This window comes from Pelophylax lessonae (genome assembly GCF_965119305.1).
Source record: "Pelophylax lessonae genome assembly, chromosome: 2".
NCBI classification, from domain to species: Eukaryota; Metazoa; Chordata; class Amphibia; order Anura; family Ranidae; genus Pelophylax; species Pelophylax lessonae.
Genome location: NC_138769.1, coordinates 14,223,238 through 14,231,698, shown reverse-complemented (window position 1 = coordinate 14,231,698; position 8,461 = coordinate 14,223,238).

Here is an 8,461-nt window from a genome sequence, read left to right as displayed (position 1 = left end):
TACTTTCGGCTATTCCCGGCCACTCCCGAGCGGCGGCGGCGCGTGCGTGGTGACATGTATGCGATGGGCGGCGCCATTTTTAAAGCTTAAGCCCATCGGAGCGGCCAGGGACTTTTTTTTTTCTTGACTCTAGTATAAGCCGAGGGGGATGTTTTCAGCACAAAAAAATGTGCTGAAAAACTCGGCTTATACTCGAGTATATGGTAAGTAGATATATTGGATGTATATGTTGTGAGAAGTCATATTGTATAACAGCTGTTGTGTTCAAAAGCCATTTACAGCTCCAGCTGTTAGATTGCTATCTCGACCTTTGAAGACCTGTTTAGACAACAAGCCTTGGAAGTGACAAGTCTATGTTAATCACCATCCGCATATCAAAGAATGTCACCAAAGACTCAAATGGGACTACAAAAGAATTTAGTTAGCTAGATACCACCCACTTCAGAATGTATAAAGTGTGGTACTGGCAGGATTACTGGGTAAAGGTAGAGGAAAACCTCATGCAGCCACCACATCTAATGATAAGTTGCCACATAAGGGGTTTGGGGGGCTCTTTTGCCGCTTTGCCCTGAAAAGGTTAAGTGTTTTCTTAAAGGGAACCCACTGCGTTGCCTCGTATGGACAGATCGCAGGGTCATTTTAAACCTTCAGACTGCTTCACCGCCATCACTGTAGACTCGTCACGCACAATCAGAATCCGTTCTTCATAGATCTGAGTGAGGTCTGCACTCCGAATGATACATAGAGAACAATTTACAATGTGTCCTTCACCAGATCCCAGGATGTCCCTTCTCCCTCAACCGACCCTGAGCTGGAGATTAAAGAGGCGCAGCTCCCCCTCTCTGTCCTTGTGTGCTGAGATAAGAGAGATCTGAATATGCAGTGCATCTGCAAAGGATTCAGAGCTTCACATTTTCCACATTTTGTTTTGTTACAGGCTAATTCCAAAAATGATTCAAGCCATTATTTTCCTCAAAATTCTACAAACAATCCCCGATAATGACAACGTAAAAGAAGTTTGTTTGAAATATTAGCAAATTAAAAAAAAAAATAAGAAGCAAAAAATCCCATGTACATAAATATCACACCCTTTGCCATGACACTCAAAATTGAACTACTATTTCCATTGATAATCCTTGAGATGTTTCTACAACTTGCTTGGAGTCCACCTGTGGTAAATTCAGTTGATTGGACATGATTTGGAAAGGCACACAGCTGTCTATATAAGGTCCCACAGTTACCAGTGCATGTCAGAGCACAAACCAAGCCATGAAGTCCAAGGAATTGTCTGTAGACCTCTGAGACAGGATTGTATGGAGGCACAGATCGGGGGAAGGGTACAGATACATTTCTGCAGCATTGAAGGTCCCAATGAGCACAATGGCCTCCATCATCCATAAATGGAAGAAGTTTGGATACACCAGGACTCTTCCTAGAGCGGGCTGCCCGTCCAAACTAAGCAATCGGGGGAGAAGAGCCTTAGTCAGGGAGGTGACAAAGAACCCGATGGTCACTCTGACAGAGCTCCAATGTTTCTCTGTGGAGAGAGGAGAACCTTCCGGAAGAACAACCATCTCTGCAGCACTCCACCAATCAGGCCTGTATGGTAGAGTGGCCAGACGGAAGTCACTCCTCAGTAAAAGGCACATGACAGCCACCTGGAGTTTGCCAAAAGGCACCAGAAGGACTCTCAGCCCATGAGAAACAAAATTCTCTGGTCTGATAAAACAAAGATTGAAGTTTTTGGCCTGAATAGCAAGCATCATGTCTGGAGGAAACCAGGCACCGCTCATCTCCTAGCCAATACCATCCCTACAGTGAAGCATGGTGGTGGCAGCATTATGCTGTGGAAATGTTTTTCAGCGGCAGGAACTGGGAGACTAGTCAGGATTGAGGGAAAGATGAATGCAGCAATGTAGAGAGACATCCTTGATGAAAACCTGCTCCAGAGCCCTGTGGACCTCAGACTGGGGCGAAGGTTCATCTTGCAATAGGAAAACGACCCTAAGCACACAGCCAGGATAACAAAAGAGTGGCTACGGGACAACTCTGTGAATATCTCTAAGGGGCCCAGCCAGAGCCCAGATTGAACCCGATTGAACATCTCTGGATAGATCTGAAAATGGCTGTGCACCGATGCTCCTCATCCAACCTGATGGAGCTTGAGAGGTCCTGCAAAGAAGAATGGGAGAAACTGTCCAAAAATAGGTGTGCCAAGCTTGTAGCATCATACTCAAAAATACTTGAGGCTGTATTTGGGGCCAAAGGAGCTTCACCAAAGTATTGAAGTATTGAGCAAAGGCTGTGATACTTATGTACATGGGATTTTTTTTTGTTTTTAATAAATTTGCAAAGATTTCAAACAAACTTCTTTCATGGTGTCATTATGGGGGATTGTTTGTAGAATTTTAAGGAAAATAATGAATTTAAGCCATTTCGGAATAAGGCTGTAACATAACAAAATGTGGAAAAAGCAAAGCGCTGTGAATTCTTTCCGGATGCACTGTAGGCGAAGAAACTAATTGCAAAACAGCTCAATTCATACAAGAGATGGGAGGGCTTCTCTACAATGAGAGTACAATCACCGCAACTGGATAGACTGGGAATAGGACAACTTAGATCAATAATATATCAATACATAGAGCTAATAGATAGGTAAGGATGTCAATATATGGAGGATATCAATACATAGGACCAATACATAGTTATACACAGTAGCGGCTGGTCATATGGGGAGCAGGGGCACCGCCCACCCTATCCATGCGTCCGGCCCCCTAATCTACATGCGGGGCGCCGGACGCATGGAGTTTAATGGGGCTTTTTTTTTTTTTTTAACCATATGATTAGAGCCAGAGGCTCTCACAGACTAAAAAAAAAGGGTGGGCTCAGGGCGCAGAGCAGTGCTCCCCGAGCCCACCCAGTTGTGTGACAATAGTGAATGAAAATTCGCTATTGTCACACGGATCCTCCTCCTGGCCAATCAGGAAGTGGGTTTTGAGACCCGTTTCCCGATTGGTCGAAAGGAGAAGCCATGCCATTGGGCATGGAGGAGGAGGGAGGAGATGCAATAGACAGGGAAGAAGCCGAAGCTGCCGCTGCCTGCTGCTGCATCCTTGCAGGGTGAGTAACCGGGGGGGTGAGTGACCGGGGGGGGGGGGGGAGTCCTGTCTATCCTCTCTTTTCCTCTCCTGTCTCCCCTGTCTCCCTGTGGTTGGGGGGGGGCTGGTGTGGTCCGGGGGGGGGAGGGGTATGGTGCGGTCGGTATGCCGCCCCCCCCGGCCCATGGAGCATCAGTATAAGACAGCCCTTATAATGGAAGTGAAGGAATACCTCAGAGCTCCCAGTTGGAAATGACTCCACCCAAGAGAGACAGGAGGTCTCTAGGAGTCAAAGGTTGCAGGTGGCAGCCAGAGTACGTGTGTGTCTGCAAATGACAGGTGACGGCCTGAGGACTAAGGCCATAGTGAAGCTGTCAGCTTGAGCTTCAGGGGAATTCAGGGTCTGGGGACCAGCATAAAGAGCAGAGGTACTGCAACTGAAAAGCTTAGTGAGAGCTTAAGAGCCAGGTTGGCTAGCATTTTCTGTTTATCATATATTGACTGGAGAAGAACCCCTGCGAGGGAAACCCTATATGTTATGGACTTTCCTTATGCCTCTTTATGAAAAATGGGCTGCCATGCCCTAAAACCAAAGTGCTGACTGACGTGAATGCCTTGAAAAACGCATCTGCCACTGAGCTAACAGCCCCCCGTGTTACACCCTTTACCACTTCATTTAGTTCATCACGAGCAATATCCATTCTCTCCACCATGCTCACAATTTTTCCTTTTTCTCTCTTGTGTGATTATTGGACGTGCCTGACACTCATCCAGATCATCACTATCATCTGAGTAGGACACATACTCATCATCAGACTGGAGCGTGTCTTCAGGATTCCATGTGGGATCTGCAATCATCGCTCTCGCTTTACACTTTTCCTCTAAGCAGGGGCGTAACTACAGGGGTTGCAGGGGTTGCAATTGCAACCGGGCCCCATGCTCCAGGGGGCCCGTGCAGCTCCCCTGTACACCTGGATAGGAGGGGCGGCAGGGACACCATGTAGAGATATCACTGTCCTCCTTTTTCCTCCTGAAGCTGCAGGAGGAAAATGGAGGAGATTCTTTCTTCTATATGCTGCCCCCACCACTCCTCCTATCCTGTTCACTTGTGTGTTCTGCTGTCTCTGGGCCCCTGTGTGCTCCCCTGGTCCCCCCCCCCCCCCCCCACTGTGCTCCCTTCCCTCTCCTGCCGGCTGCTGCAGGAGATGTGTCACAATAGAGAACCAGCAAGAGGTCAGTAAATATGTAATTTACCAGCTCCTTCCTTTTCTGAATGGACAGACTCATAGTCAGTGACATTGTAAAAAAATAAAATAAAATGATAAAAAATAATACAATTAAAATACTAAAAAATAAAAACTACTGACACCAGTGGGTGAACTTCCAGGATCGCAAAGGTCACACTTGCAACTGGGCCCTGGCATTCCACCACCGTGGGGAGGCCCCAAGATGGCAGGAAGGGGGCCCACTGCAGAACTTGTCAAAGGGTCCCGCTGCAGGACCGTAATAAAGGGCCCGCAACAAGAGTAAAGGGCCCCAGGATCAGTGGGAAGAGCCCCAGGCTTGAAGGGAAGGGCCCTGGCCAGGGGTCTGGGGGGCCCTTCATGGTTTCTTGCAGCGGGGCCCTGAAGGTTCTAGTTACGCCTCTGCCTCTAAGGTAACTACTCAACATTCATTACTTTGCATATGTTGCACCCTCCTAGGTAGGTGATAGTGAGAGAGTATAGTTTTGAGCTCTGTCTGCTTGCCAGAGGGGCTGCAGGTAAATCTATATTGTTCTCTGCCTATCAGAGAGCAGGATCTGTTAGTGAGGTCTGCTCATTGTGCTCAGGATTATGTCTAGAGAATGTTTCACGCTGGTCCAATAGGGAGGCATGTTGGACAGTGGTTGGAAACCTGACGAATGGGTGCACAGGCTTTTCATACAGTCCTGATGATTGGCGGAGGGAAAGTTGCCTCGGTGCATGTTGGGATACTGTATAAAAGCCAGGAGCACATGTGCTTGTGGGCTTTTGTCTTGATAGCGGAGTCCTGGAGGGAGGGGGGGCGGCTGCCTCCTCCTCCTAGAGGTGCCAATGAAGCCTCAGGGGGTCGTCCTGAGGGCCTGGAGAGTAGCAGTGAGGAACTGACTGAGAGGGGAGACACTGGAGTAGAGCCCTGCGCGGGACTGATTTATTAAACCCGCACACGCTGAATGTATGACCAGGACCGCCCGCACCCACAATGTTTGTGTTCAACTCTCGCCCGCACCCACAATGTTTGTGTCCACTCCTGCAGTTTTGCCCTATACTCGCCATATAAGACTACCCCTTCTTCTGCGGCAACACCATTTCATAACATCAGTGGAGCCATCATGTCCCTATTAAATATTTTAGCCCACTGGATGTGCCCTAATATGTACTGTAGCTTCTGCTACATACGGAACATAGTTTAGCCAGCTGGATGTGTATACAGTAAGCTTTGGCTACTTATAGAGCGTCCCTGTGCTGTAATACTCTATGTACCACGCTGAGCCAATCACGGCAAGCTGTGTATTCTATTATTGCATGCAAAGCCTGCTCGGATTGTATAAGCCCGCCTCTCTGACTCAGCCAATCCGAGCAGGCTTTGTATGCATTAATAGAATACACCGCTTGCCGTGATTGGCTTAGCACGGTACATAGAGTATTACAGCACAGGGACGTTCTGCAAGTTGCCAAAGGTACTGTATAGTGCCAAATACCAGCGCAAACAGGTATAATGGTAAAATATCAAATAAGTGGAAAACCAAATTAGTATCACTCATAACTTAAAGTGCAATATGCAATGTGCAATTATATACCAAATACATGTAAAAGTGAAAATAATATCCCCCTCTCGGGGTATTATTAACGGAAATGCAAGACCAATAATAGTCCGAAAACGTGCTAATAATTGCGTGCAACAGTCCACATGTATTCCACAAAAAGTCCCAATGTAAAGTGCTTAAGTGCTGAAAACGCAGTGCAAAAGCATGCCTTATCCAGTGAAGTGAGACAATGGCGACAGTCCGCCCCCTGTGGATGTTCCACTTACCGGACTAAGTTGACCCCATAAGCCATATAGCCTAAAAAGGTCAAATAGAGCTGGTGTCCCAGTAAGGAACGTAGGTGTATTCTTGGGGTTAGTAGCCAATGGTCCCTGTAGTCCTTATTGCTCCAATATAGGAGAAAGGAGAGACCCCACAATAGTGTAATTCTGGTAACACTTTAATGGTAGTTAAAAACAATAATTACACTCACATTTGCTGAGATGTATTGAGGCAAAAAAGACAAATCAGGCGGGTCTAAAAGTCTTCCTGGCCGTGGATGCTCTCGGGATGGCACCTGGCCCCGGTTTGCGTTCCACCCGTGCCGGAAGTGACGTGCCGATGTCCGTAGACCGGAAATTGCGTCCACGCGTTTCGCCCTCCCCTTCCGGGCATTTTCACAGACGTATTTTGGTACTGTATACACATCCAGCGGACTAAGATTTTCAATAGGGATGTTCTGTAACTAGCTGAAGCATATAAGACGACCCCCGATTTTTGGGGTATCTTTTTTATTATAAAAAAAAGTCGTCTTATACACCGGAAAATACGTTACACCAAATTGCACCGTTCCCTGCGGGTCTCTGCAAAAGTTTTTGACCACCCACTCCCGCCCGCAGCAGAGGTAAAACCGCCCGCTCCCGCAAGATTTGCATTGGGTCCCGCGGGAGCCTAAACCCAATGCAGCCCTCTACACTGGAGGATCTGTCTCTGCAGTACAGTGAGTACAGAATCTCGTGTCAAGTGGCTTGACCTGAGGGAGGCCGCCCCTGCTCCTAGGATAGTCAGTGGACTGATGTCGGTTGAAAGGGGATGCTAGTGAGAGTGTCCTGAAGAGAAGTTATCATCCACTAAGCTGTTTTGCTAGAAAGTGACGAGCAAGAGACCTAACCCTTTCTACACTTGTGGCAGTGTGGACTAAGCAGCCTAGCTGTTTCCAATCAACCTAGAAGGCTTAGAGATAGAAGTCATCAACCAATGAGAATAGTTCAAACTGGAGTATCCCACTATTTTCTTCTCCTATCCAAGTTCCAAATAAACATAAAAAACCCAACACCCCTAGACTGTTTATTTTGTGTGACAAGCCATCAGGAGCAAGGAGAGATCCACAAACTATATCTCCTGGTAACAGTGTGCCGTCAAGTCATTTTTCAGCAGGCCCTGCGGGGACAGTGCTACACATATATTCAGAGGCGTAACTAGAACCTTCAGGGCCCCGGTGCAAGAAACCATGAAGGGCCCCCTGGACCCCTGGCGCCCTGGAGCCCTTTACTCTAGTTGCAGGGCCCTTTATTACGGTGAGGGAAGGGAGAATTCTGAAGGGGGGGCAGCACAGAAGTGGGGGGGGGGGACCAGAGACAGCAGAACATAAGTATACTGGATAGGAGAAGTGGCGGGGGCAGCATACAGAGGAACCAATCTCCTCCATTTTCCTCCTGCAGCTACAGAAGGAAAAAGGAGGACAGCGATTTCTCTACATGCTGCCCCCGCCACCCCTCCTATTCAGGTGTACAGGGGAGCCACATGGGCCCCCTTGAGCATGGGGCCCGGTTGCGATTGCAACCCCTGCAACCCCTGTAGTTACGCCCCTGCATATATTCTTTGGCCATAACCAACATCTCCTTCAATTCCTGCAACTCTTTCTCAAGTTCTTCATTCTTCTGCACCTCGTGGCAAAGGGCCTCCATGACTAACCACCCAGTAGTGGCAGCGGCTTTCCGCTCCTCCTTAGAATATACGCTCAAATCTAAACGCAAAACCTGCATACCAAGTTCAGTACCAAGGTCTGAATAGATTGGAGCAGCATATTTAACCACTTTACCACCGGAGGATTTTGCTGTCTTACGTCTGGGCCACTTTTTGCGATTCGGCACTGTGCGACTTTAACTGACAATTGCGCGGCCATGCGACGCCGTACCCAAACGAAATTTATGTCCTTTTTTCCCCACAAACAGAGCTTTCGTTTGGTGGTATTTGATCACCTCTGCGCTTTTTACTTTTTGTGCTATAAACAAAAAAATAAAAACGTTTATTTTGAAAAAATAACAATATTTTTAAAAAAATTTTATATGAAATTCCCCCCAAAAAATGTAAAAATCTAATTTTTTTAAAATTTTTGGCCAATTTGTTTTCTGCTACCTATGTTTGGTAAAAAAAAATCACAATAAGCGTATTTTGATTGGTTTGCGCAAAAGTTATTGTGTTTACTAACAAAGGGAAAGATTTCTGTCATTTTTGGTGTTTTTTTTTTAACGCGTAATGGCGGCGATCTGCGATTTTTTTTCGCGGGACTGCGACATTGCGGTGGACAGATCAG